Source organism: Canis aureus, chromosome 1 (genome assembly GCF_053574225.1).
Source record: "Canis aureus isolate CA01 chromosome 1, VMU_Caureus_v.1.0, whole genome shotgun sequence".
Taxonomy (NCBI): domain Eukaryota; kingdom Metazoa; phylum Chordata; class Mammalia; order Carnivora; family Canidae; genus Canis; species Canis aureus.
The window spans coordinates 7,454,897-7,481,361 of record NC_135611.1 but is presented as its reverse complement, the minus strand read 5'-3'; the positions used below and the strand labels follow the sequence as shown (position 1 = coordinate 7,481,361).

The window sequence follows — 26,465 nt, the reverse complement described above, 5'->3', positions numbered from 1 at the left end:
GGCAGCTGCATATGATAATATTAGAACAGTTCTAAATTGCCCTCCCAAAGTCACCACAATCTTAATTAAGGCAATTGCTTTAGGTAGCACACATACAGAGACACACTGATGCACGGACAATGCCAAACACACAATGGCCAAGGAATGAAATTACATGAAGAACACACTGAATTCACTTCTGCGGAATAAATATCTTTTTTAAAGGAAAATAATTGTACACTGATGTTAATCATACAAACCATATTTAAAAACTATTATTCCATTAACATTTGGATTGGACTCTGATAAAAAGGAAATCTAAAGCAATAGTGGGTTTGTGTTTTGGATCATTTCAGATACGGGACCCCTACTTTCTTTTACAAAGAAACACCAACCACGACAATATTCAGATACTAAATATATTTTTGTTTAAAATGTGTACTGTTTTAAGGTGATTCTGTAACATTTGATGATGTTATCGGTATTGAGAAATGCCCAGCTCTGCCATGTAGATTGGCCAATAAAAGGAGCTTCTTGTCTCTGTTCTGAAGGCTTCTGGTAGTGAGAGACCAAAAGGAAGGCCACTCTTGTGTGATGGCCAAATCTAGAAGGTTTTCAGAGGGCTGGGTGGGGAGCTGAGATGCACTGGTAACTGCTTCAGATGATGACTTAACCCTCAGTGTGCAATGACCTAAAAACAAGTCAGTCGACCAAAAGCAATTAGGTAATAATACCTGAGTCTTCAACCAAAAGGGTTAATTAATTGGCAATACACTTGTTACCAGTCTTATCTTACTGAAGGAAGAAAGTTTGAATCAAAGTAATTTCTCCCTTGGGGCATAAAAAGGTAGATTAAAAGAGGAATAAATCACAGTTCTATCTTTTCCTTTATATTCATTGCACATAGTAAACAGTACTTTAGAAAAAACTATGTGTGTGTGTACATACATATATATATAAAACACTAACCTCTGTGTTTACAAATATCTTGTACATCTGTGAATTAAGTCATGTTAGGGATAATTAAAATATGCTATTCATTAATCAAATATTCCAGAAGCCATTTTCTAATAAACCATTATTAGGGAACTAATTTAGCAAAATTAGTTTTTTTCAGTTGGGACATCAACTTGGGAAAACTGAACTACCACCAAAACCTGGTAATAGGTCTTAGAATTGAAAAGAACAAGAAATTGTTCAGTTTTGCTTTTGCTTTTGTTTTTGGGCCTAATTGATACTTCTAAGAAATAAAAATAATAATCACTTTCGTATTTTTTTATTTTTGACTTTATGAAAATGATTTCTAAATTTTCATCTCCATTCTCACTGGAACATCTCATATCTATTCTCACACATTAATCTTACACAATTTAACCTCCTCCAGGACATTTTAACTGAGATGATCTATTCTACCATCAAAGTCAATGTGTTAGAAAGCCAATTTTTTTACCTGTGTGGGAATTATAATAACAATAAAAGGGATTATTAAATTTATATGTCATTTTATTACCTACATAAGACCATTTTGAGAATAGGCCATAATGCGAAACACACATTTATAACTTGGCAAGGGTCACATAGTGACACAACTAAAATATAAAGTTTCATCTCTTTTTAACATATACATTCATTCAACATATATTTACTGAGCACTAGGAAGTTTTGTTGACTCCGGGGATATAAGCATCACAATGAAACATTTCCTTCCTTGGTAGAGTTTATGTAACGTTTTGATATTGAATTAGCTTCCTAATTTGTCTCCTTGGCCTTTGTTCCCTTTACACATTCTCTTACACCATATTGACAGAATTGAATTTCTAAGGCTAACATAGATCATGTATTCCCCCACAATCCAATAATATAAATCGCTGTGTTATTAACCACAAATTAAAGTTCAACGGTTTTAGCTCAATATGTAGGACCTATGTTGATTTGTCTTCTATATTTCCAACAATCTTGTCTATTAATACTAGTGCATTCATTATTGTACCAAACTATCTTGTAAAATATTCCATGCATGCCTTGGTTGGTGTCAATCATCTTCATTAGCCTTCTCATTTACCTATGAGATACCTATCACCAAAGCTGAGCCCTTGACATCTGCAGTCTCGGTGAAGATCTAATTTTCTAATATATCATGGCAGTTATGAGTTGTATGATTTCTGGCATTTAACCATAGTATTATAATGATTATTCTTTTGTATGAGTATTGTGTCTCCTCAAATAGATAATTCAAAAAAGAGTTTTTACTATACTTTCAACATAATTTGTTATAAAATATGATTTTCTAAATAACAGTATAACAACACTTTAATTGAATAATTTACTGATTCATCAATCCTCCTATTCATTATGGCATGTGCTGGATTAAGAGCTAGCAGCTAGGTACAAATGGAAAACCAAACAAATGACTTAAAACGATAGCAAAAGTAACACTCAAAAAAAATGGTATAATGTTCACAGTGCTTATTGTTGCATATAACATTGAACTTTGCCGACATGTTTATTTTAATCTTATAGTAAACTAAATAAATCTTTAATAAATAGACGAGATCGGGTGCATTCAGGGTGGTATGGCTGTAGACATCTTTAATAAATAGAATTGTCTTTAAATCATATTATATGATTTTAATCAATAATTCATTTAATTCTTTTTGAAGAAACATAAACATAAATGTAATCATTGTATTGATAGTTATTCTTTTTTAAAAAAATATTAATATTTATTCTTGTTTGGTTATAGCCAAGACCTATCTTTATTTTCTCTCTATATCCATCAACAATTTGCCTAAAATGAAAAAAAATATCAAAATGTAAAAGAAAGATATGAAGTTATATACTCAGGAGAAATTCAGGATATGACAGACAAAACAATGCAATTATGAAAAGGAAAATAATTTAGCAGAAATCCAATAAAACCTCAGTAGTCATTTTTGAATTAACTTGGGAATGCTATCAGGTAGAGAAGGAAACATTAGTATTTAGTAGTTATATTAAAATTCATTCAGCAATAAAAAGAACATGCCTTAAGCAAATCAAAAAGAGAAAACTAATAACTTTGAGTCAATTAGAGTAATTAGACGACACTAGGAAGACAATAAGAGGAGTCTAAATGGCCTACCTTCTCCCAGACTGAACAAACTCAAATCCGTATTTTTGTTTATAAAACTCTTCTCTCCTTTACGTTATCTTTTCATCTATTACCCTTAAATTTTAAAATATTATTTAGTTGTAAATTGCAACTTACTATTTCTTTTTAGTGACGTTCCCTGACATATTTATTAGATCAATTTATTACATATGTCTAAGTACCACTAAGGTAAAGGAGAAAGCACATCATCACACATTTGTTGAATGCCTCCTATGAAGAATACTGTTATGACTAGTCTTGCATGCAATTCAAAGATCATAATTCAAGTAATGGAAGTTTAAGTATACCAAATAATACCAACATTTGACAAATATAAAAGCAAATATTGTGTATGAATCTGTCATATCATTTAAGTACAATGTAAATAAAACAAACACTAAGAGCAAACAGTGAATTTATGCATTGAAATTAATAGATGAAACATGGAATAAGATGACAAATCAAATTATGAAAATGTGATAAAATCAACCCTTGCCCAAAAAAAACCCACAATGAGAGTAAGTTGTTGATTACGTGATAGGAAAAATCCAACATTTGTTCTTCCCAATATGATGGATCTTTAAAAAAGCTAATAAATAATTTGGAAGTACAAGGATTAGGAGACTTTTGTCAAGCAAATGGACAAACAACAAGCAGAAGACATTGTATGACCACGAAACAACAGAGAAACCAACGACTTTATACTGATAAGCATGCAATCTAAAACAAAGATCCAGCATTTATTTCATGAAGTAAAAAAAAATAAAACTATGAATCAAAAAATCATAGAAACTACAGGAGAAATAGGATGACATACTACAAGAATAAAAGGCTTTAAATGTCTTATCCTAGGGCACAATTCATAGATGTAATAAAGTGATCCACCTCCAAAATAGAGAATATACTTGTCAGCTGCTTGTCAGAATATTGAAAAATTGACTATTTTGAAATCACAAAGATAATAATGGGAAAAGAGCGATAGGTATATGGGAAATTAAAACTAGGAAGTAAATATTTAGTTAAATAATATAAGCATTCAGTTGAGAAATCTAGACAACTATGAATGTTTTTCTTTGGAAATATATATTACTGTAATTCACCACCAGGTCTCCATAAAACTTATTAAAAATAAACTGTAAGAAAGACTTATATATGTCTCATGAAATTTATCAAACAAGTATCCAGGCTAAATATCTTAAGAAGAAATTATTTCAAATTGTCAGACTGCTTTAATTTGCAAATTCATTTAACTCATATAAAGTGCTGAGAGAGTGACCAATGGTTCCATTTTTGTAATAAAGCCAATACTACAATAATAAAACAATAAATATGATAAAACTCAAATACTTTAGAAATTCACAACTAGAAATATAAAGATTTTTCTAGGTAATATATTAGCAATAAAAACTTCAGATCATTGTAAGGCCAATTAGGTATTTTCTTACATATAAAGACAAGAAATAAATGCTACAACATGTAAGATTTCAGTCCATTACCTGAATCCATGTGGGGGGAGGGGGGCGCATTTGTTATTTAGCTAGTATCTGTGGCAATATTAGGCACTTTTAGAAAAAAATATGCTACCAAAATCCTTGAAGTAGATAAATTCCAGATTTAGTAGAGATTATTTTACTTTTTAATGTATTCATACCTACATCCAGAAATATTTACATAAAATACTAAATTTAACAAGTACACTTTTTTTTCTGCAAATACATTCCCCTCTCCCTTTTTATTGGCTCTGTTCTCCTTGTTTTTCATCTATTCTGTACAGAAAAACCATCCTCACATATCTCCTATATTAATACACTAGGGTGCATTTTTCCATATTTTTTCTCTGTTTATGTAAACTTGTATAGACAAATATGCATATCATATGTATGGACCTTTCAGTGATAGTTTGTTTTATAAAAAAGGGGTGGTTTTTATGCTTTTTCTTCTTAGCAAAACCTCATAGAAATTCCTGTTAGTTAGCTTGTCAGTGATAACTTGCTCCCTTTAAGGACTTTGTTGCTGATGGCAAATTCTGAGAGTACTTTTCAGAATTTCTTTTTGTGTTTTCACTTCCAGCAGTTATACTGTGATGCTCCTTATTTTAGTTTTCTTTGTATTTATACAGCTTAGGATTTGGGGCATTTCTGCATTTGTTATTTGATGTCTCTTAATCAATTTTGTAAATTCTCAGACATTGTTTCTTCAAATATTAGTAATTTTCTATTACTTTTCTCCTTTCCTTCTTAAATTTCATGTTTCCTAAAAAAAAAAAAAATCATCTTTTATTTTCCCTTAAGCACTGCAATTTGGTTATTTTCTCTTCACCTGTCTTCTATTTCTCTAGTCTTGTCATTCTTATTGATGATGAGCCTTGTTTTTTAAGAAGTTTGCCAGATAACAAAGCCAATTATGTAGAACCCCATGGGTCATTTCCTAATATCAGGGTTTCTTTCCTTAATTTCCCCTCATATGGTCTTGTATTGGCATGCTTTGTTATTTTTGAATGAATGCCAACTATTTTGTCCAGAAAACAGTGGAGATTCTCAATGAGAATATTACCTCCTGCCAGAAAAGCATTACCACTTTGCATTCTCTCATGATTGTTCTAGGATTAAGATATCTAAAATCCTGGTGAACTAAATAGCTCAGTGTATCCCATTTGATTATTTATTTCTTTATTTGATTCTTTTATAAGAAAATTTCTTTGTTTTCTACTTTTTTCTACTTTTCTACTTTTCTTTTGTTTTCTACTTTTTAGTTGTTTCCAAAGGGACATTAATCTTTCACAAGCAAATACATCATAGCCAAAAGTAGATGATCTTTAATTTTGTAAAGTACTATTCCTATCTGTTAGATTAGTAGATAGTAAATAATGTGAAAATGTGTAACTGAACTTTCTCCTTACTCGTGATGATAGTATGTAAATTGGTAAGAACCTTTTCTAGTATATTTTGATAATATATTTGAAAATCAGAACTATACACAATATTTTAACTAACAACTGCCTTCTTTTTCTATGGGAATCTATACTTTGGGAATCTATACTTAAAAATTACTCAAAGAAAGTTATATGTAAAGAATTACAAAGTTATATGTAAAGAATTTTATGTGGCTACAAAGTCATATGTAAAGAATTTTATGTGGCTATTGGCATAAATATTGATTGATAGATGTCTGTGTAATTACACAATAGATGATTAGAAAGAATGTTTAATATATAATACTAAGTATAAAATTAAATCTTTGGCTTATTTTGACAATATCTAACTTACACAAAATACACACACTTAATTGGGTAGAATATATTGAGATTATTTTTATAAGTATAAAAGATCTAAAATACAGTTTCTCAGGCTATGCAATTTAAAAAATATATTTAATAATATGGATTCAAAAACATGAATTTAATTATGTTAGGCAGAGTTTTGATATTCTGCTATAAAAGTCTGAAGCAAAAAGGCATTGTTAACATTTAAAGGCTCCTCAACACTGAAATTTCCTTTTGCTTTAAAATATTACTGCTACTATATATGCTCAATAATTCTATAGCAGAAGCTCAGATTTTCCTGTCTTTTACATATTGCCAGTGGTTCATTAAGCAAATCTATCATTTCTAAAGATTTGAATGAATTAAAGAAGTCATGGTTTAAAATGAATGGCTCGGTCATATATTCCATTTTCAGTTTTTCTCTCCTTTTGTTATTATTAATTGTAAAATATTAGCACTTTGTTTTGAGGTCATAAAAGTCAAGACTAACACAAGAGAGAAGCTTCCAACAGAGATGATGACCCAATCAGATGCCTCTCTGCTCAGCTTGAAGCTTTTTTAGCTGCAAAAGTAAAATGAATCAACCATAGAATTTACCCAACAAGCTAATAGCTACACTGTAGTGGCTAGATCATGATATCTCTGTGTCATTAAATTTTGAATGTTAAATAATGTTATAAAATAGGTAGATGCAAAAATTGTAAATATAAAATAAAATATAGTAATAACAAAGAAAATAAAAAATGAAGTTGCCTAATTTGGTAATTTACAGTTTACTTTGAGTTTTCAAGATTATATTATATATCATGGATAAGAAGATATTTATGCATGAGCTTTTTTTGAGGGGAATGCATCTTATTCTAAAAAGGGTTAGAAGTGTAAAAATCACTTTAATCACTCTTATAAAGGACTTCTTTGCCTTCTCATTAAAATATATCTGTATTATTTCATCATTTTACAGGTCCATGTTAAATTGACATAGTTTTCGCTTGGAATAAATCAATATTGATTTAAAGTTAAGACATCTGGGAATTTTCCATTTGTATAGATGCATTTATTTTCTTAAAATGCCCCTCTTCTTATTTTCAATCACCCTGAATGTTTCATTTTACTTTCAACCAAATTAACAAATCAGAAAAAAAGAAATGTTAAATGCCAATAATATTAGATTATCAGAAAAATTTAAGCTACAGGATTACATATTATATGTACTATAGTTAAGTATCTCTAAGTTATTATACTGTGTTTTTTGAATTGGTGTATTTTATTCGTTGTTTTTCACATAAAAATTTACATATTTTACATAGAAGTTTTTCACCAACATTGAATTTAAATAATTATTTGTTCCTGTAATCAAAGTATTGGTTAGAGTTAATTCATACATACTAAGGCACATAATTTAACAACCCTTCTCCAGACCACACAATATTAAATTCCTTTAAGAATAATAAAAGTAAAGCAGGGGCACCTAGGTGGCTCAGTGGTTGAGCATCTGCCTTCAGCTCAGGTCCTGATCCTGAGGTCCTGGGATCGAGTCCCACGTTGGGCTCCTCGCAAGGAGCCTGCTTCTCCCTCTGCCTGTGTCTCTGCCTCTCATGAATAAATAAATAAAATCTTAAAAAAAGCAAAGGTAAACCAAACTAGTAAAATGTATGGAAATCTTACATTTAAAACTTTAATGCAAGTTGATAAATTGTCTGTTTAAAGTTAAGGCTGATTAATGATGGGGGCATGCCGAAAAAATACAAGAGCCAACTGAAAGGTCTTCCTATGGGGAAAGCTAGAAAAACTGAGGAAGCAGTATTGAATGACAACTCAAAGTATGAAATAAAGATTCATGAGTCCATACTGATATAAGTAGATGATTGAATAAATAAATAAATGAGAAAGAGTGAGCAAATCTTCTATGCAGTTGTCCAAGGAATTCCATGAAGAAGTCCAAAGAATTTGTATAGATGTTCCTTTGTTAGGAAGGTAGAGGAATACCTCTAATTCCTTAAATGTGGGCTGTGCCTGGTGACCTCCTTCCAAGGAATATGGTGTAGGAAGGGAGGAAAAAATAGAGTAATTTTATAGTGAAGAAATATGACCAATACTACCTCAGTCAGATGAGAGAGTTTAACATCAACAGGGTGGTCATGTTGATTGCCTGTATGTTCCCTCAGTATGATGCAGAGATTTGTACTTTCCTCCTTGTTATCTTCTCCAAACCCCATTATGCCAATATAATCAGGAGGCAAACCAGATGAGTTCTAATTGAGGTGCATTCTGCAAAATGCCTGATTGCTACTCCTCAAGATTGTCAAGGTCCTCAGGGACAAGGGAATTTTGAGAAACTGTTACAGTCAAGAGACATGAAAACATGATGTCTTGTTCAGGATCCTAAAACAGAAAATAGACATTGTGTAAAAACAAGGAAACCAAGATAGAGTAGGAACATTAGTTAATAATAATCAGTATCAGTAGGAACATTAGTTAATAATAATCAGTATTTGTCCTAAAATGTGACAAATACACCATAATAACATTAAGATGTTTGTGTGTTGCACAAGAGCTCTATATTAATCACAGCTTTTCTTTAAATCATTATGTGGTAGGTTTGTTTAGAAGGTGTTTTCTTGTCTACTAATTCATTTAATCCTCACAAGAATTCTATGGTATGGATATTACTCAATTTCCCTTTGGATAGAAAACTAAGGCTTAGAAAAGTTTTGCATCCTTCTTAACATCTCACAAGTACTATGTTGCAGAAAAAGGACTTGAATCCATATGAGTTTTGTAAATCCTTTCTGCAGTCACCTAAATCATAAAATGCCCCTACCATTGAGATGTTGGATTATTCAACAATATCTTTAAACATTTGTTAAAATTCCTCAGTGATATGTGCAGTATTATGTATTGGAATATATATTGCAATGAATTTTAACAAGGTATAATTCGGTTTCTGAAGATGAATATGTGGTTTAGAGGTTAAGTAGGTATCAGAGCAATTTTCTAGATTCAAATACCACTGTAACATTTAGTAGCTGAATGATCTGGCCAGGTTCTCTGTGGCTTTACTCTCCTCTGTAAAACTGGAACCATGCTACAGTATATATTTCAAAGGATTGCTAAGGGAATTAAATGTTATATATGTAAAGTGTTTACAATTCCAAGCTCATAATAAGTGTCCATATTGCTATTTTTTATAAAAATGCTTTAAATAAGACACTTACTAACCGGTCATCAGATAATTAATGTGGGCACATTTAAGGCTATCAATCTGGAAATCTTGTTAAAGGATCATTTAGACAATACAACAGATAAAATAAATGTGATGAAGAAGCAATTATGAAATTAAACAGTCCAAAATATAGTGTGATGGCATATGCCAGGTTTTGCCTCATGAATCAAACATAGCTCTTGCTATTCTATAGGGAATGACCAAGAGCCTTTTGATTTCTTATTGAAGTAAATACCCTTACTGAAGTCTTGAAACAATTCTATAGAGTAAAATTTTGAGTGTTACCTTCTTTCTTTCAAAATTATTTAATATTCAATATTGCCTTATAGTTGACCATCTGTTATTTTCAATAAAATGGTTTCCAAAAGATTTTAAGACTCTCACAGATGGTTTGCATTTACTTCATTAAATTCTACTGGTAGCTGCACTTTTTATTCCAGCTACTTTACGTGCCATTACATAGACATTTTGGACAAAAAATGTTAGACATTTAACAGATATACTCTGTTCCACAACAGGATCCAGGCATCCTTACTGAGATGTTTCCATCATAACCAGGTGTATGTAGTCATGTACAAGTGATTTTTTTCTATGAAATATATTTCCAAAGTGGGATTTATAAAGCAAATCTAACATGAATTATCACTTCGATAAAACTATGCCTGATTACTTTACAAGCATGACAGCTATTCATACTTTTATCATCAGTTTATAAGACAGTTTTTCTTTTCTCCTGTTGGGTTCTTCTATTTCCACCCCTCCTATCCTACTATCCAAATACAAGGGGTAGAAATGATCACTTACACTTTTCCTTGAATCTGTATGTTATGGATTACTAGTCAGGTTATTTCCTTGTTTTATGAACCCTCTGATTTACCTGTTTTCTGATTGACACTATCCTTTACTTCTAGTTTTTCTTAATTTATTAAAAATTTCTCTTCCTTCTCTTTCTTCTTTTTTTCTTTTTAGAGATTTATTTATTTATTTATTTATTTATTTATTTAGGAAAGAGCGTGCATGCATGTGCACGAGAGAGTGGGGGGAGGGTGGAGAGGGTGATAATCTCAAGCAGACTCTCCTCTGACTGGGGAGCTCAATGCAGGACTCAATTTTATGACTGTAATCATAACCTGAGCCAAAACCAAGAGTCAAATACTCAACAATCTGAGCCACCCAGTTGCCTCTTCTCTTCCTTATTTCTGTCTTATTCTTATCAGCTTATTGAAGTCTATATATACATATAGACTTCATATAGATATAAAAGTTTTGCACCTTTTTATATATTTTTATATGTAATTATATATATATGTGTGTGTGTATATATATATATATATATATATATATATATATATTACAAATAGTAAACCATTTGTCTACAACTTTGCTCATACATTACATTTTTACCTGGTATAAATTTGCCATTTGAGGTTGAATATAGTATCTTCCATAAAACTGAAATAAATATTTACTGCTTATATCCACAAATCTGTAAATTTCGAATTTTCTTTCTTGCTGTATAAACATTCTGTACACTTGGAAGTATTTTACTTTTATCATATTCTACCTTGAATTTACTTTGATATATGCTCTGAAGTTAGAATTTCACTTTATTTTCCTCTGGGAAGCCAATTTTATCTGTACTATTTAAGCTATTATTATTTAATAAGCTATTATTTAATCCCATATAATATCTTATGTAAAATTATCTATTATTATTTAATCCCATATAACGTCTTATACAAAATCATCATATAATAATGGGATACATTTCTACATTCTATCATGTTTTTTCAGTGATTTAAAATATAGTTTCATCTACTAGAATGAAACCTTCCTTATATTTTCTCATTGGTTTGAGTAGGATTGTAATTCTTTTTTTTTTTTAATTTTTATTTATTTATGATAGTCACAGAGAGAGAGAGAGAGAGAGAAAGGGGCAGAGATACAGGCAAAGGGAGAAGCAGGCTCCATGCACCAGGAGCCCGATGTGGGATTCGATCCTGGGTCTCCAGGATCGCGCCCTGGGCCAAAGGCAGGCGCCAAACCGCTGCGCCACCCAGGGATCCCAGGATTGTAATTCTTATAGTAAGTTACTTAACTTCTCTGCTTCAGTGTACTCCTCTGTAAAATGGAAGTAATAATAGCAGTTACCTCAAGAGATATTTTGAGGATTATATAAAACCATACATAAAAGTGGTGTTAGCAGTATCCAACACCAGTTAAGTACTAATTTCTTAAAAATACATTAGTGAAGCTTTACCTTTACCACCTTTTATTGGTGACTATCAGTGAATTTTGTGTAGCTTTCACCATTTAACCATTTTATGCTTATGCTCTCATATTTGAGAAATAGGATTAAATCTTATTTTTTATTTAATCAAAATATCTACTTATTTTACTATCCATTTATTTTTTCTAAATTAAATATTGGAAACCATAACATTTCACCTGAGTACTGATTGGGTTACCATCCACTTTTTATTTTTATTTTATTTTTTTTTTACCATCCACTTTTTAAACATAATTTACCACATTTTCTTTGTATCCAAAAATATGGCTAATATTTTGTTTTGCAATTTTCCCCTACATTTTAGTTAATTTATATATTATATGCTCATAGGGCAAAGAGGTTTTGCCCTACACACCTCTCTCCTGTTAATAGCTAGCAGAGATAACACACTAACATCCCCTCCATATAGCTGTTTAAAAAGTATAGAGAAATGTATCAAGGGCTATTTGAAAACAATAAAGTGTTATATGCCACTGAAGAGATAAAGAATGAAAGTGTTCTAAATCTTCTTTTTCTAGTGCTTAAAGTGCTATTCTGTTTTATTTATAAAATTTTCCCTTAACGAATGTGAGATACAATATATGTTGTGTTGTAAATACTACCCATATCTAGTGATGAAAACCAATTATACTAGTTAAATACTTAGCTATTGAAGGTTAGATATGTGTGCAAAGATATTTTAAAATGCAGATTATGAGAACATTGATATGCTTAAGAGATGGTTTTACTTTGTGAGTGTGTGTGTGTGTGTGTGTGTGAGCATTTCACACATTCCTTGTGTTAATTGCAGGGCCTTGAGAAGGTGACAGTGTTAGAATCCACAGCAATTAAGTTGACTGGATAAGCTCCCGGTTAAAAGGAATAAGAAAAAATAGCTCATTGAAAACAATTCAGAAACAGTCAAATTAACTAGAAATTTGCACATGAAAAGGAACACATATCTGTTCAGAGTACTTAAAGCAATATGTTTTATCCTCATTTCAATAAAATAAAATAGTTTCATGTGATATCTGTGACTATGTAAGGACTAGGGATCTCTCAGAAATATTGCTCTAAAATGTGTACTGAACAGAGTAAGATGCAAAGTACCAGTTTGTGCCATTACCATAAAAAAAAAAAAAAAGCTACATACCAAATCATGAAATGACCATGAACTAAAAGGATCTCCTGGAAAAAGTTATCCTCTAAATAGCTCAGTAATGGCATATATTTGGAGGATACAGCAGAAAGACTTGGAGAAAAATCCTGTTCTAGATTTTTACCTGGCAAGTCTCATATTCTTCATTCCGAGAGGATGTGAAGGAAAGCATGGCCTAGTGACTCCATTACTCTGAGCTGGATTTTTATTGTTGTCACTCCTTGGTGGGCTCCAGGTTGAACATAAATCATGAAAGGGTCTCAATGAGTTGGTGAGAAAACAGATTTTCCAGCAGTATTTATTGCCATTCTGGTACTATGGAAATTGTGTGCACGTCATAGCAGATGGAATGGCTCTGCAGAGATTAGAAGACACAGGAAAGTGATATATAATAAATTTTATAGGCATTTCCTTCTATAGATTTGAGACTCACCTTTGAGACTCGTTTGATTTCTTCCATAACATTTTGTCTTAAGAAACATTTTTTTTAGGAAAATGCAAAGTAAATAGAAATTAAGCTGTCACAGATTATGACTTTTCAGAATTTCATACAATTGAATACATATAGATTTATAGGTCATTTCCAGACTATTGTTAAGTCACCTTTACCTCCACCCAAAGGATTTCTGAATCTCAGTCCATTAAAAATACTGCCTATATTTCATCTTTATTGGTTTTGCAGTTTGGGTCCCTATTTGAAATCACATGCTTTAACATGATGCATGTTAGGACCGTCATGTGATAAAAATTACTATCAGAAGGAGTCAGGAAAAGTCATGCAAGCTCTGAACAGAAGATCAAAGGGAAAAAAAAAAAAAAAGAAGATCAAAGGGAGGAGACAAGTTAAAACTAAGCTTGATTTTTATTTTCAGGCATACTCGAAAACCAAAGATAAAGGCAGCAACACAGCAATGATGACTCTGTGTCAGCCTCATCTATATAAAGACCAGCTGTAACACATAGGTCATGGCATCTACTTTATATAAGGTTCATTAATGGCAATAATATGCTGCATTTTTTTGAAAAAAAAAAAAAAGAGCAACAAACTTAATTAGATGTTGGAAAACTGAGCTTATAGGTATGCTTGTAATTCCTGGTTCTGCAAATGATTTATATGATGTAAATGATGTATAAGAAATCGTATAGAACTTCATTTTATTGATAAAAAATTAGCCAATTTCATAAAGTTTTGAGCATTGTATTAGTTTCCTATGGCTTGTGTGCTAAGTTACAAACCAGGTAGTTTAAATACCAGACATAAAGAACTTACAGATAGGAGAAATGCCTACAACAGGTCTGCAGTGGTTTAAGGGTGAGAGGGAATGCAGTAGGCAGGACTGGTGAGAGGAAAGGAATAGATGAGCCCTGGTAGAAAAGAATTAGGTTGGTGAAAACAGGGAAGGAGATTTTCTAGAAAGATGGAAGTGAGTGTGTGTTGTGTGTGTGTGTGTGTGCGCGTGTGTGAGGGAGAGGGAGAGAGAGAGAGAGAGAGAGAATGAGGGAGCTTGTCAAGAACAGAGTATTTGAGGAACTGAGTAGTGATTTGTGAACCCTACAACATGGGGACCAAACTATGAATAGCCTTTTAAGCAAGCCTCAGACAGCGGACCTCAACTATGGCTTTTGGTCAGCAGCAGCACTCAGGAACTTTAAATACATCTGGGGTCTAGATCCTCCATCAGATTGGCTTGCTATATATTGAACTGTAATCGTGGGTAGTGATAACGTTAATACCATTTTATTTTAATATATATTCAGGCTGAAAAGCACTTTGAATTTCCAGAGACTTCTAAGTTCCATCAAGTACTATAGAAAACTAATGAATGATTTTAAAGGCTCCAGATAGGACAGTTAAATTTCTACTTTAGAAAGATAAATATGGTGGGTGGTTCAGTGATTGAGCATCTGCCTTTGGTTCAGGTCATGATCCCGGGGTCCTGGGATTGAGTCCCGCATTAAGCTCCCTACAGGAAGCCTGCTTCTCCCTCTGCCTATGTCTCTGCCTCTCTCTGTGTATCTCTCATGAATAGATCAATGAAATCTTAAAAATAAAAAAAAAGATAAAAAATGGCAATTGCTAGATGTTAAGTTGGATTCCCCAAGATCAAAAATATGAAGAATGGGAAAGAATCTGTCATTTTAAAACAGAAATTAAAAAAAAAAATCAGAAATTACAAGGCCTGAGTTAAGGTAATGGCATTTTCATCCCTAAATGGAGCTATGGATGCATGAATAAATGAGGGTTAATGAATAAAAATAAATTTTGAGTGACACTTTGGGGATGAATTTACAGGGCATAGCCTTCCCCATGTGTAATAGTTCTTTACATTTATATCCTCAGCTCTGACTTCCCAATAAATATATATCTACATGACTCTGCAATTGGATGTTGTATAGATATTTTAAATTTCACATAGTGAAAAAAAGATCCTTATTTTTTTTAAGATTTTACTTATTTATTCATGAGAGAGAGAGAGGGGCAGAGACACAGGCAGAGGAAGAAGCAGGCTCCACCCAGGGAGCCCAATGCAGGACTCGATCCTGGGACTCGACCCTGGGACTCGACCCTGGGACTCCAGGGTCATACCCTGGGCTGAAGGCAGGCACTAAACTGTTGAGCCACCCAGGGATCCCCAAAGATCCTTATTAATTACTACTCTTTTCCCACTATCTATCTTACCCATTGTATTTATAGCACATTTGTTCCTCCATTTGTTCTAGGAGAATATTTTGGAATTATCTTTATCGCACTTCCTTTTCTTCCACCCCACAATTGAACCAGCAACAAATCCTGGACTATCTACCTTCATACTATTTTCAGAATGTCATCACTCCTCAAAACTTCCACTATGGCACCGTGGTTCACACCACTAATGTGTCTTAATTGATTCGTTACAATAGATCCTTAATAGATCCTGTGGACTTTGCCTTTCTTCTACAAGATTCAGAATGTAAGTAAGGTTTTGTCACTTTTCTGCTCAAAATATTCCAATGGCCACTCATTCCTTTCATAGTAAAAGCTAGGTCCTTATCAACTAATACAACTTTTATGTTTTCTGGAAACCAAAGTCCAGAATAGTATCCACAAACATGTTTGTTACTCTAATCAAATGTAAGGAAAAATAAATAGAATTTCTGTAATCTTCATATCTCTAAACCATGATGGTAAAGATGACTTGAGGTTTGTGGATATTTATGAATTTAAGGATTAGCTGACATTTGGGCATACGTGCATACATTTAAATAGATAATAGAAACACATTCACTTATGTCCTACATCTTTTAAGCTGCTAACTCTGCAAATTGATGAGAATAAACATAAGTAAAATTACCCATCATGTAGGATTTAAGTCTTTGAAGATAATAAATGGGAATACATTTTACTGTGAATCATAGCAATTTACTATTAAGAAATTACTAATAAACAATAATAATAATTACTCCTAAGATGTAATGTTTAGGATCAGATCTTCACTATTATTCTAAATTAGAGTCAATGAACATTTTACAATTTTATCATGTTAATTATTTTAACATGTAGTAATATTTTATGGAGTAAGATGGAGACATTAAAAAAATAATTGAGGATTTTATCCATTAAATCATTCTTTTATTTACAGCCATAAAAATCATTGATTTAATGTTAGATCACTCACTCTCTCAAGTACAAAGATGCTGTAAAATATCGAACTCTGACAAATGTCTAGAAAAATATTGAATAAAGAAGGCAAAAGGTTTACTGAAAATCTTTGTTTATAGTCAAGGGAAACAGACATTTGTACTTTCCATTTTATGTTTTTCCAGGGATAAAATATTTAGTGTAGCAGCATAAGCTATATTCTTAGAAAGCTAGAGCTATCATGGCTAAAATGGCTTAGAGCTCTAAATATTTTAGGGTATGCTTAAAGGGATTAATTTGGAGTAGTTTTCCTCCCTGTTGCAAAATATTATTAGACAGCTGAGAAGACAGAAATGACAATTTTGAGAAGAAAAATTGTACTTGGTTGTGAAAACTAAAAACAACTGATAAATTCCTCTGCCATACAATTAATACAAATGATTATATTGATTAATGCATTCACTATTTCAATTCCTAAATGAAATAATAGGACACTCCTGGTTAAGTTCTGTGCTATAAGCTGCTGAGGAAATATTAATATGGTTGACACATCTCTACATTCTCACAAATTATAGCATAGGATGAGAGAGAAAACGTATAGTGTGCTGTGTGGATGAGGAGAGGGTTTCTGACTGTAAATTACTGAAAAAGGAGAAACAGGGAAAAGTTCAGGTAAAAGGGTCAATATCTAAGGCCTTAATAATGAGTCCTTGATTGAGGACTCAGAAAACATTGAACCTGCATAGAGAGTAGAGAATGAATGGTAAGTCAGAACCAAGGCTATGGGAAAGGTAAGTTATGAAAGTTTTAGGACATAGTGCTAGGAATCTTGATTATTTTTTCAGGATAATGGGAAACCAATGAAGGATTTTATGATTCATAGTTTTAGAAGATTTTCTATTTTGTCAAGGACACCATAGTGGGATACAGGGGCCAGAATGGAGAAGAGGCAGTGCTAAAGCATGGAGGTATTTACTGGGCTGAGATTGGATTGGGAAAAACCTGATAATAAGTGGAGGCAGTAAGACGGAGAGATGTGAGTGGATTTATGTTGCATCTTACATTACCTCAGCAAGTGTATGTGGAAGTAAGTACTCCATCTTTCTCTATAGAGCTCTATGATCTTTTAACCATATAACAGTATGCTGAGGAAAGTAAAACACACACATATTTTGAGGGCTATAGTATATAAGACATGAGCTGACCTTGACCTCTGTGGAAACAAAGTATTCATGAGCCTTCTATTAGGGGATAAATGGTGGGGGCAAATAAGGATTAGGTAATAAATGGAGTCCTTGTGTTGATCTAATGATGGACAGGCACACCTATCCATCCAATGGTGGTTCTAATGTAATGGTTCACAGAGATGTTGTCTCAGTATATTAGTAAACACCAGAAATTGCTTCTGAGTAAAGTCTCATTCAGAGGTGGTCCTGAAAGAAAGGTAAAGGGAAATTTTCCTAATGGGCAGAGATTCAGGCAGTGTACTTGGTCATCTGTTTTGGATGGGCAAAGATGAATGGCTTGTCCAGTTGGTCAGGGACCGGGGAGGAGCAAGCTTAGAATGTTCTAATCTCCAAGGGTGCAGAGGCATGTATTGCTTTAAGGATCACTGGACAAACTTTTTTTTTTTTTTTTTTACCTTAGCACAATTTCTTAAAACTGATCTGCCTGGAAATACTCTTGTTGCCAAAGGCATCATGCTCATTCTGCATTCCCACTCTCCTTTTCATGAGCATCCTTCTACTTTAAATTAGATGGGCATATTCCTCATGCCTCCCAACTTTTATTATGGAGCATTGACAGAGAGTGTAAAAAGTTCTGGAGACTCAGAGGACAAGAGATTGGTATTTCCAACTAATCTTTTCAAAGTCTGCACTAATACATAAACTGAATGAGGAAAATCTCCAGTCTTAAAGTTTTACAGAAAATGTATTTAAAGCTTGTAAAAGGGGCACTTGGGTGGCTCAGTTGGTTGAGCATCCAACTGTTGATTTTAACTCAGATTGTGATCTCGTGGTTGTGAAATCAAGCCCCACACTGAGCTCCATGCTCAGCCTGGAGTCTGATTGAGATTCTTTCCCTCTCCCTCCTTCCTCTCTCTCTGTCCCTCACCCTCGTGCATGTGCTCTCTCTCTCTCTCTCTCTCCCTCAAATAAACAAATAAAATATTTTTTAAAAGCTCATGAAAAGATACAAATATTTTATCAATAACAGCAAATTAACAATACTTGTATTGTCTCCACTGATTCTGGGTATATTGGGGCAAATAAGTGTTTCTAAATAAAATAGTAAATGTACAATTAATAATTATTTTATAATTCTTTGTAAAAACTATTGAATGTTTCCTAGAATATGAAGAAAAGTACTCTAATGACTAGGTAACAAATATTATGCAAATATAATGCTTTAAAATCTTTGTTTTTAATAATATTGAAACAATAGGGGTGCCTGGGTGGCTCAGTTGGTTAAAGATCTGCCTTTGGCTCAGATCATGATCCCAGGGTCCTGGGATTAAGCCCCACAATGGGCTCCTTGCTCAGTGGGAGTCTCCTTATCCTTCTCCCTCTGCTTTGCTCCCTGCTCATGCTCTCTCTCTCTCAAATAAAAAAATTAAAAAATAATAATATTGAAATAATAGCTAAATGATTCATCAGCAATCAGATATTACTAAACAGTTTTATATATAAACTAAGAAGAATTTAAAAATAAGGTTATATTGCTATGGATACTCCTATTCTAAGACACTTATTTACATAAATAATTTTCTAAACTTTCAGAACAATATATGAAATTAGAGAGAATTGATGCTGAGACCTATCTCATTCTTAGAGCAATTTAAAAAAGAGGCAAAACCCCTTCATCTATCTCATTGAGAAATGCATTTCTTTTTTTAAAAGATTTTATTTTTTGAGAGAGAGCATGAGCTGGGGCGTAGGTGGAGGGCAGAGGAAGAGGGAGAAAGAAACTCTCTGCTGAGCAGGGAGCCCAATGCGCTGCTCAATCCCAGGACCCTGGGATTATCACCTGAGCTAAAGGCAGATGTTTAACCAAGTAAACCACCCAGACACCCCAAGAAATACATTTCAAATAAAAGTTATCCTTTATGTTTCATAATTAGCTAACCAAATTTATAATATATTTTGGGGGAGGATATTAAATGTATGTAGAAGTTGAAAGAGAAGATGGATTAACATAAAAGTCTGATTATTAAACATGGTATGTTAACAGACCATACCATGGGATGGTATGTGTGGTGTGTGTGTGTAAACATATAATGGATGGTGGCAGTGATCAAACTGCTGTTGTATAAGGAGGATCCAGCTAGATAAAGTTATAAGAATGTTGGATTATTTTCGTTTATATATGCCAATATTTATTATATTTAGCAATCATGTCATATGGGCATATCAATGATTTAAAATGAAAATTCAGGTTTCTAATAAAACTATTTAATGCCTTCTATCATTTTTCAAAAAATTAAATGTTAAGATAATTAAATAGGTTGAAATTGATAGCTCTAGATGATTGTTTGAGTTTCCCAGGCTCAGATATTTCTGATTCAGTGTTATGTGAAAATTTTCTTTATAGTGATTCTAGAAAAAAATAGTTGGTATAAATGAAATAACATTAAAAAAACTATTATGAACATTTACTAAAATGTGTATCTAAACTTTAAACACCTATGGAAGTTTGTTTCTAAAAGAAATGGCATGTGTTATGGCTGTATGGATATAGTGAGTCTCAGCCACCTGTCCAACCTGGGCTTTGAATTCTCACAGTAGACATTTATTCCTTTCTAGTCAAGTAACCTGGAACACACAAATTAAACTACCTCTTTAAAATGCCATTTTTTTCAAGATTTATTTATTTATTTTAGAGAGAGAGCATGAGAGAATACAAGTAGAGGAGGGGCAGAAGAAGAGGGAAAAAGAGAGAAAGAGAAGCAGACTCCCCAGTGAAAGTGGAACTCAATGCAGGCTTCATCTCATGACACTGAAATCATGACCTGAACTGAAATCAAGAGTTGGATGCTTAACCAACGAGCCACTCAAGCACCCCCAATGCCAAATTTTTTGATTTATTAATAGATATACTTAATTTATCATATGTTTCAGCAAATCAATTAATTTATTAGGATAACCAAATTAATTTTAAATTATATAGTCTCAGTCTCTAATAGTAGAATTATAATAGGATCCCTACGAGATTGATTTGAAAATTCTAGCTAAATTATTCAGCTATAAATTTGGAGGAAATTCATAAATCTTTGTTTTTAATGAAATTATATATCATCTGCTCAATTTCAATTAAGTTAGAAAAGTTAAATAACAATATATGTGTGTTTAATCAGTACCTGAAAATTGGTTTTATTTCTCATACTGTTGAAATTCTAACTAGTGCCTATCATTCTGTTGGGAAAAAAAAAAAAAACCTCTAAAATATATACCATGGAGAGGAACTATAATATATTATTTAATTTTTCAGTAGGTATTTTGTAGAGAATACTCACTGATTAGTTTGTATTCAACTTAAATCTCACATTTCAGTTTTCAGATCATGATGGGATTGTTGTCTCTAGTTTGAGTGCTGATAAGTGAAATGCATTTTTAAAATTTTTAGTTTAACAATGATCACTATTAGCCTTGGCAATAAAATTCAGATTCATAATTTATTATCTTCTGTTATAGGCATTGACCTAGAGTGATAGCTTTTCATGTCAAATGGAAAGATAGTGATAACACTTTTCTTAAAAGAAGCAATGAAAATAACAATCCTTTGGTTAGGTAGCTGAAGGTCAAGATACCCAACTCCCAAATCTCGAGTTATATTACAAGATGTATGAATAATGTATTCTTGTAGAAAATATCCTTTTCTTCTTCACGCCACTTTTTTGCATGTAGCGCATCACAAAAGTATTGGATGGTTCTTAAATGACCAAATTATCTTGTTGTCAAGCAACATTCTGAGTTTGAGTATTTGATAACATTATTGGTCACTTTTAGTTTTATTATATGATATTTTTGTTTTTTTTTAAAGAAATAGTACTTAATATTCCTAGCCTAGAGGTTTTAATCTTTTTTTCTAGGCTTCAGTGCTTTTCCACAGTGCCATATATAGAACCTGAAAACATAATGTGTATTATGATGTTCTTGGCAGGAAATGGATGAATAATTTCCTGAAGGAGTAATTGAAGAGGGTGTTTAAAGGGATTATTTTAAGAGTTTGGATAGGAATAAGGGACACTGAAGGGTTACCTAAGGACTCAAGGACGAGTAACAGAAGAAAGCCCTGAATACACCTTGCTCTGAAGGAGCAAGGGCAAGAAGTACAGGGACTTCCAGGGGAGCTATTGTGGAGAGACAGGGACCACCAACTGGCCTTTGGTGGAAGAATAAGATCACTGCCCAAAGGGCCCTGAGCAGAGTAGATGAGATTTGAAATATCCACAATTCTCACTCCTCCTGATTTTGTAATCCCTTGCAATTTCCTCCCATTGACTGAAAAGCGATATATTAACATATATATTCTAGGGATAGGAAAAATAACATTTTTATTCAGTTTTTGCTGGGGAATACTTTTGCCAAGCTCTCCAACCGTCACCAAGACTCTGAATGAACATAAATTGCCCTAGACCATTTCCTAATAATTTTACTAAGACAGTGATGGTTATAATATGCTAAAATATTTTGAGATTGGCACTACTCATTTTAAATCTCCAGGAACCACAAAATAGCCTATTTCCTATAGATATAGAAAAAGTGATTCATTCTTTCCTTTGAATGTGCATTTCCTGTTTTTTTGTATGTGTGTCAGAGATTAAATGCTCTTCCCAGTGTGCCTTAAACTCAAGAAACTTGCAAAATTTTGAAGTTGCTTATATAAGGACTTCCAAAAGCTTAAAAGTCTGGCAAAGAAACATTTCAAACCATTGAATTCTTAACATTTTACAGATTATTTTGCATAAAGTAAAATAATATCAAAGTAGGAGAATGTAATTCTGTAGGCAGAGATATATGGTCCCCAAGGCAATCCTGCTCATTCCAAATATTCTAAGTGATTTTGTGTTTGGAAAATGAAGAAAGCATTTCTTGCAGGTTTTAATCCACTTGAAATTGCTGAACTAAAGGAAAGGATGAAGGTCCAGCAGACAGTCCTTTTTTCACAAGTCAGTGTCATTTTAGGGGTAAAGTATTTTTGTTTGTTTTTGAACAAGAGTTTAAAATACTCTGTCATAGGTACTGAATACAACAATGTCAATTATAACAGCTCTAAAAAATGCACATTGTAAAAGTAGGTGAGTCATAAAATATGAAAACTGATGTAAATACAACAATTCTTTGCAGTTTGGAAAAATGTTATATGTACTCAATAGTCTTCCCTGTTTTCTAAACTTTTAAATTATTAAGTTCTGAGACAGTAGGTTGGCTAATATGCCAAGAGATCTGTGTTTTATGTGAGAATTCATTTCAACATTTAAAGGGACAGCAAATAAAGTCACAGTTTAAATGATACCTCTGTAAATCTATATAAACTCAGAATATTCCTGAGAAAGAGTGAACAAATGTTTGGTCATAACCAATTAACTTTTTTCAATGCAAGCTTTTTCTTCTATTTAATTTTAGTATAAGGAAATGTAAAGTATAGTTTATAAAACATAAAGAAGCCTTAAGTTCCAATGTTGAGAAAATAAAGGTGAAATTATTTAAAAGTATGAATTAATTCATTATTTGTTATAAAATAATTAACATATTAACAATTAAACATACACTTTAAGAAAATGTTATAGTCTCTTATACCATATTAATCTGTCAAACAAAAAAGAAATGTTCAATTTCTCTAGAGAATATTGCAATTCCAGAAAATATAATTGTATTAAAACAACCCCACTGTCTGAAAAATATCATTCTTTTGTGTCAATGCCATGCTGGAGTCATTTATAAACAATGAATGTTTCCACAGAGTATCAGCTTTTTTATTCTTCAAAATAAGTGACCTGTAAAGCTTTTGTTTTTGCAACTTATTTCCTAAAACCTTGTGAGTAACTGGGCATACCTTAGAAAGATTAAATTCAAGTAGCAGAAAGTCACAATCCTTTTCTTAGGTTCACATGACGTTAAACAGTGTAAAAAACGTATATGACTTGTCATGATGAACATAGGTCATTTACAGCTATTTCAATTTAAATAGATACAGATATATACACACACATGCTTACATGTATTATAACTAAAGTATATTGTATATGTTACAAATCATGGATATTACCTGTGGGAGTGCCTGTGTTCATACACACAGGCCTGTGGAGATGTAAACTCATTGGGATGGAGGAGAGAAAAAGAGAAAGACATCATTAAGGAAGAAATCCTGAGGAGGTTTATGAAAACCTCTTATTCATGAGGTATGATAGAAAGATACACATGAGGTCTTAATTTTGCAACCCCAGCCACTGACATTGAGCCCCCAAGAGGTTTTTCTGGGAGGTATAGGGAACGCTGGCAGAACAGGGGAACTAGAACAGATGTTTTTTGAAGCCAGGTACCACTGTGGATGCTTGGAATTGCACACTGGGAACGAGGGTGTTGGGGTATAGAGGGGGGCGGGTAATGAGATTTGTCTAAGTCAATTGTCTCTGAACTATTTCACTCAAGGGGCAAGAAGGCTGAGGTATTTACACACCAGCTTCCTGGAGTTACTGTTGGAGGATAGCTCTTGAGATGTGCTAAGTTTTCTGGTGTTGAGACCTACAGTCGCTGTGGCATACAGGTCATGATGGTCATAAAAATGCTAAGAATGGCAACTAGAAGTCTGTGGGACACGCTGCTAGGTCCAAGGGACAAGGAGGGGCCCTACAACATCTGCAGTCACTCACATGTCATTTATGTGTAGTCAAAAGTCAAGTATCTATGTTCATACATGCAACATTTACATGTAAATCATAAATACATTACAAATATATATTGTAAACATGATGGCAGCAAATATCACATCTAAATTAATTTTTTGGTATAATAGAACAAAACTTTCAAGAGAAAATGTGTTCGATGATGCTCTACATTATTTTTTAATCTGTATTTATTATTATTATTTTTTAGTCTATGATAGAGGCAGAGACACAAGCAGAGGGAGAAGCAGGCTCCATGCCGGGAGCCCGACGTGGGATTCGATCCCGGGTCTCTAGGATCTTGCCCTGGGCCAAAGGCAGGCACCAAGCCACTGCGCCACCCAGGGATCCCTATGATGCTCTACATTATTAAATGATAACATAAAGAAGAACTGGGATTTATTGTGAAAATGAATACAGGGTCCTTTCCTCCTGCAGCATAGGATGTTCAGTGGAATTTCAGTGCACAAATATTCAATTTTAGAACCTTTATCACAAAAGGGCAAAATCCTTTTGGAAAATATATGCACATTTTCTCTTCACTTCTGAATATTATTAATGAGCAATAAATAGTATTTTAAAGTTGTTCTCTTAAGGATAAAAAAAGTCATCAAATGCATAATTTACAAAATTGTACTCTCTCATCCTAAGCTTCATGGAAACCTAAGAGTGGTGAAATTAAAAGTAATAATAAAGAATTTTTCTACATTCCTTATATATTATATTTTTTATATCTACGTAAGAGAAAACAGAATGTTAATCTCTCTTGTGACAGACTTGTGAGAGGTATGCCTTAGTAATAAAGGATACAGAAAAAAAATGTCCATTTTTTCTTTCTGACTCATGTTCATTTTTCTAAGGAAAATTCTTTCTCAAAGTACGTCATTGTCTTATGAAGCCATTTAATTTAGTACCTTCCCAAGCCACTAATTTATAAATATTCATACATAAATCACTTCCAGAATACATGTTTTTAGAAATTGAATTCTATAATCCTATTTGTTCTTGACAGTAATTCCTTGATTGAAGATGGACCATACTGAAAATACTAAATGTTAACACTTTTATATTCTATAGAGAAATCAGAATACACATATACACATATGTACACAATCCTTAAAAATATAGAAATTTAAATAATAGGCTGTGACTTTTAAAATCAAATACACTCCATAGGTCAAAACATTTCAGTTCAAATGCAGAAGTCAATTTTGAATTTAAAAAATCAAAGGAAGGGATGCTTGGGTAGCTCAGTATTTGAGTGTCTGCCTTCGGTTCAGGGCATGAACCCAGGGTCCCACAGGGATTCTCCTTCTGCCTATGTCTCTGCCTCTCTTTCTTTCATGAATAAATAAATAGAATCTTTAAAAAAATTAAAAATCAAAGGGAAAAACAAATGGGCAAGAGAAATAATTTGGGGGAGGGGCATGATCATGTATTATTTTTCTTTATTACTCAACATTTCTGCTATAACACAATAGTATTTTCATAAAAATTATTAAAATGGATATTAAGGATACCAAATATATACCACATATCATCAAACAAGTTTTAAACTAATGATAAAATTACACAAAACAGAAAACATTGTTTCTTATTATTTACTCATTTGGCTTGAAAGATTCTGCTTCTGAAACATAAGTACATGTTTTCATTACCACCAAATAAAGTTTCTTTCTTTCTTTCTTTCTTTCTTTCTTTCTTTCTTTCTTTCTTTCTTTCTTCTTTCTTTCTTTCTCCTTCCTTCCTTCCTTCCTTCCTTCCTTCCTTCCTTCCTTCCTTCTTTCTTTCTTTCTTTCTTTCTTTCTTTCTTTCTTTCTTTCTTTCTTTCTTTTCTTTTTTTGTCTTCCCTGAGGTTTTTAGGGATTAAAAAAAGTTTAGTACTAATTGCCAGTGATTCTGGTTTCCATTTCCCCTCAGGCATAGCCACTGGGATGGT

At 32.6% G+C, this 26,465-nt stretch overlaps 1 long non-coding RNA gene across 2 annotated transcripts; it reads right to left on the bottom strand.

The window, feature by feature from the left end:
- Window positions 1-424: 424 nt before the first annotated feature.
- Window positions 425-24,478, bottom strand: LOC144323444 (uncharacterized). Of its 2 annotated transcripts, XR_013388900.1 has the most exons (4): window positions 23,911-24,478; window positions 13,147-13,377; window positions 8,471-8,753; window positions 425-670 (listed from the first exon to the last, which is right to left on the bottom strand). It is a non-coding gene; the product is annotated as an uncharacterized LOC144323444 (long non-coding RNA). The 2 variants fall into 2 exon arrangements; XR_013388896.1 differs by lacking the exon at window positions 425-670 and having other exon boundaries at window positions 8,073-8,753; window positions 23,911-24,474.
- Between the last annotated feature and the right edge of the window lie 1,987 nt (window positions 24,479-26,465).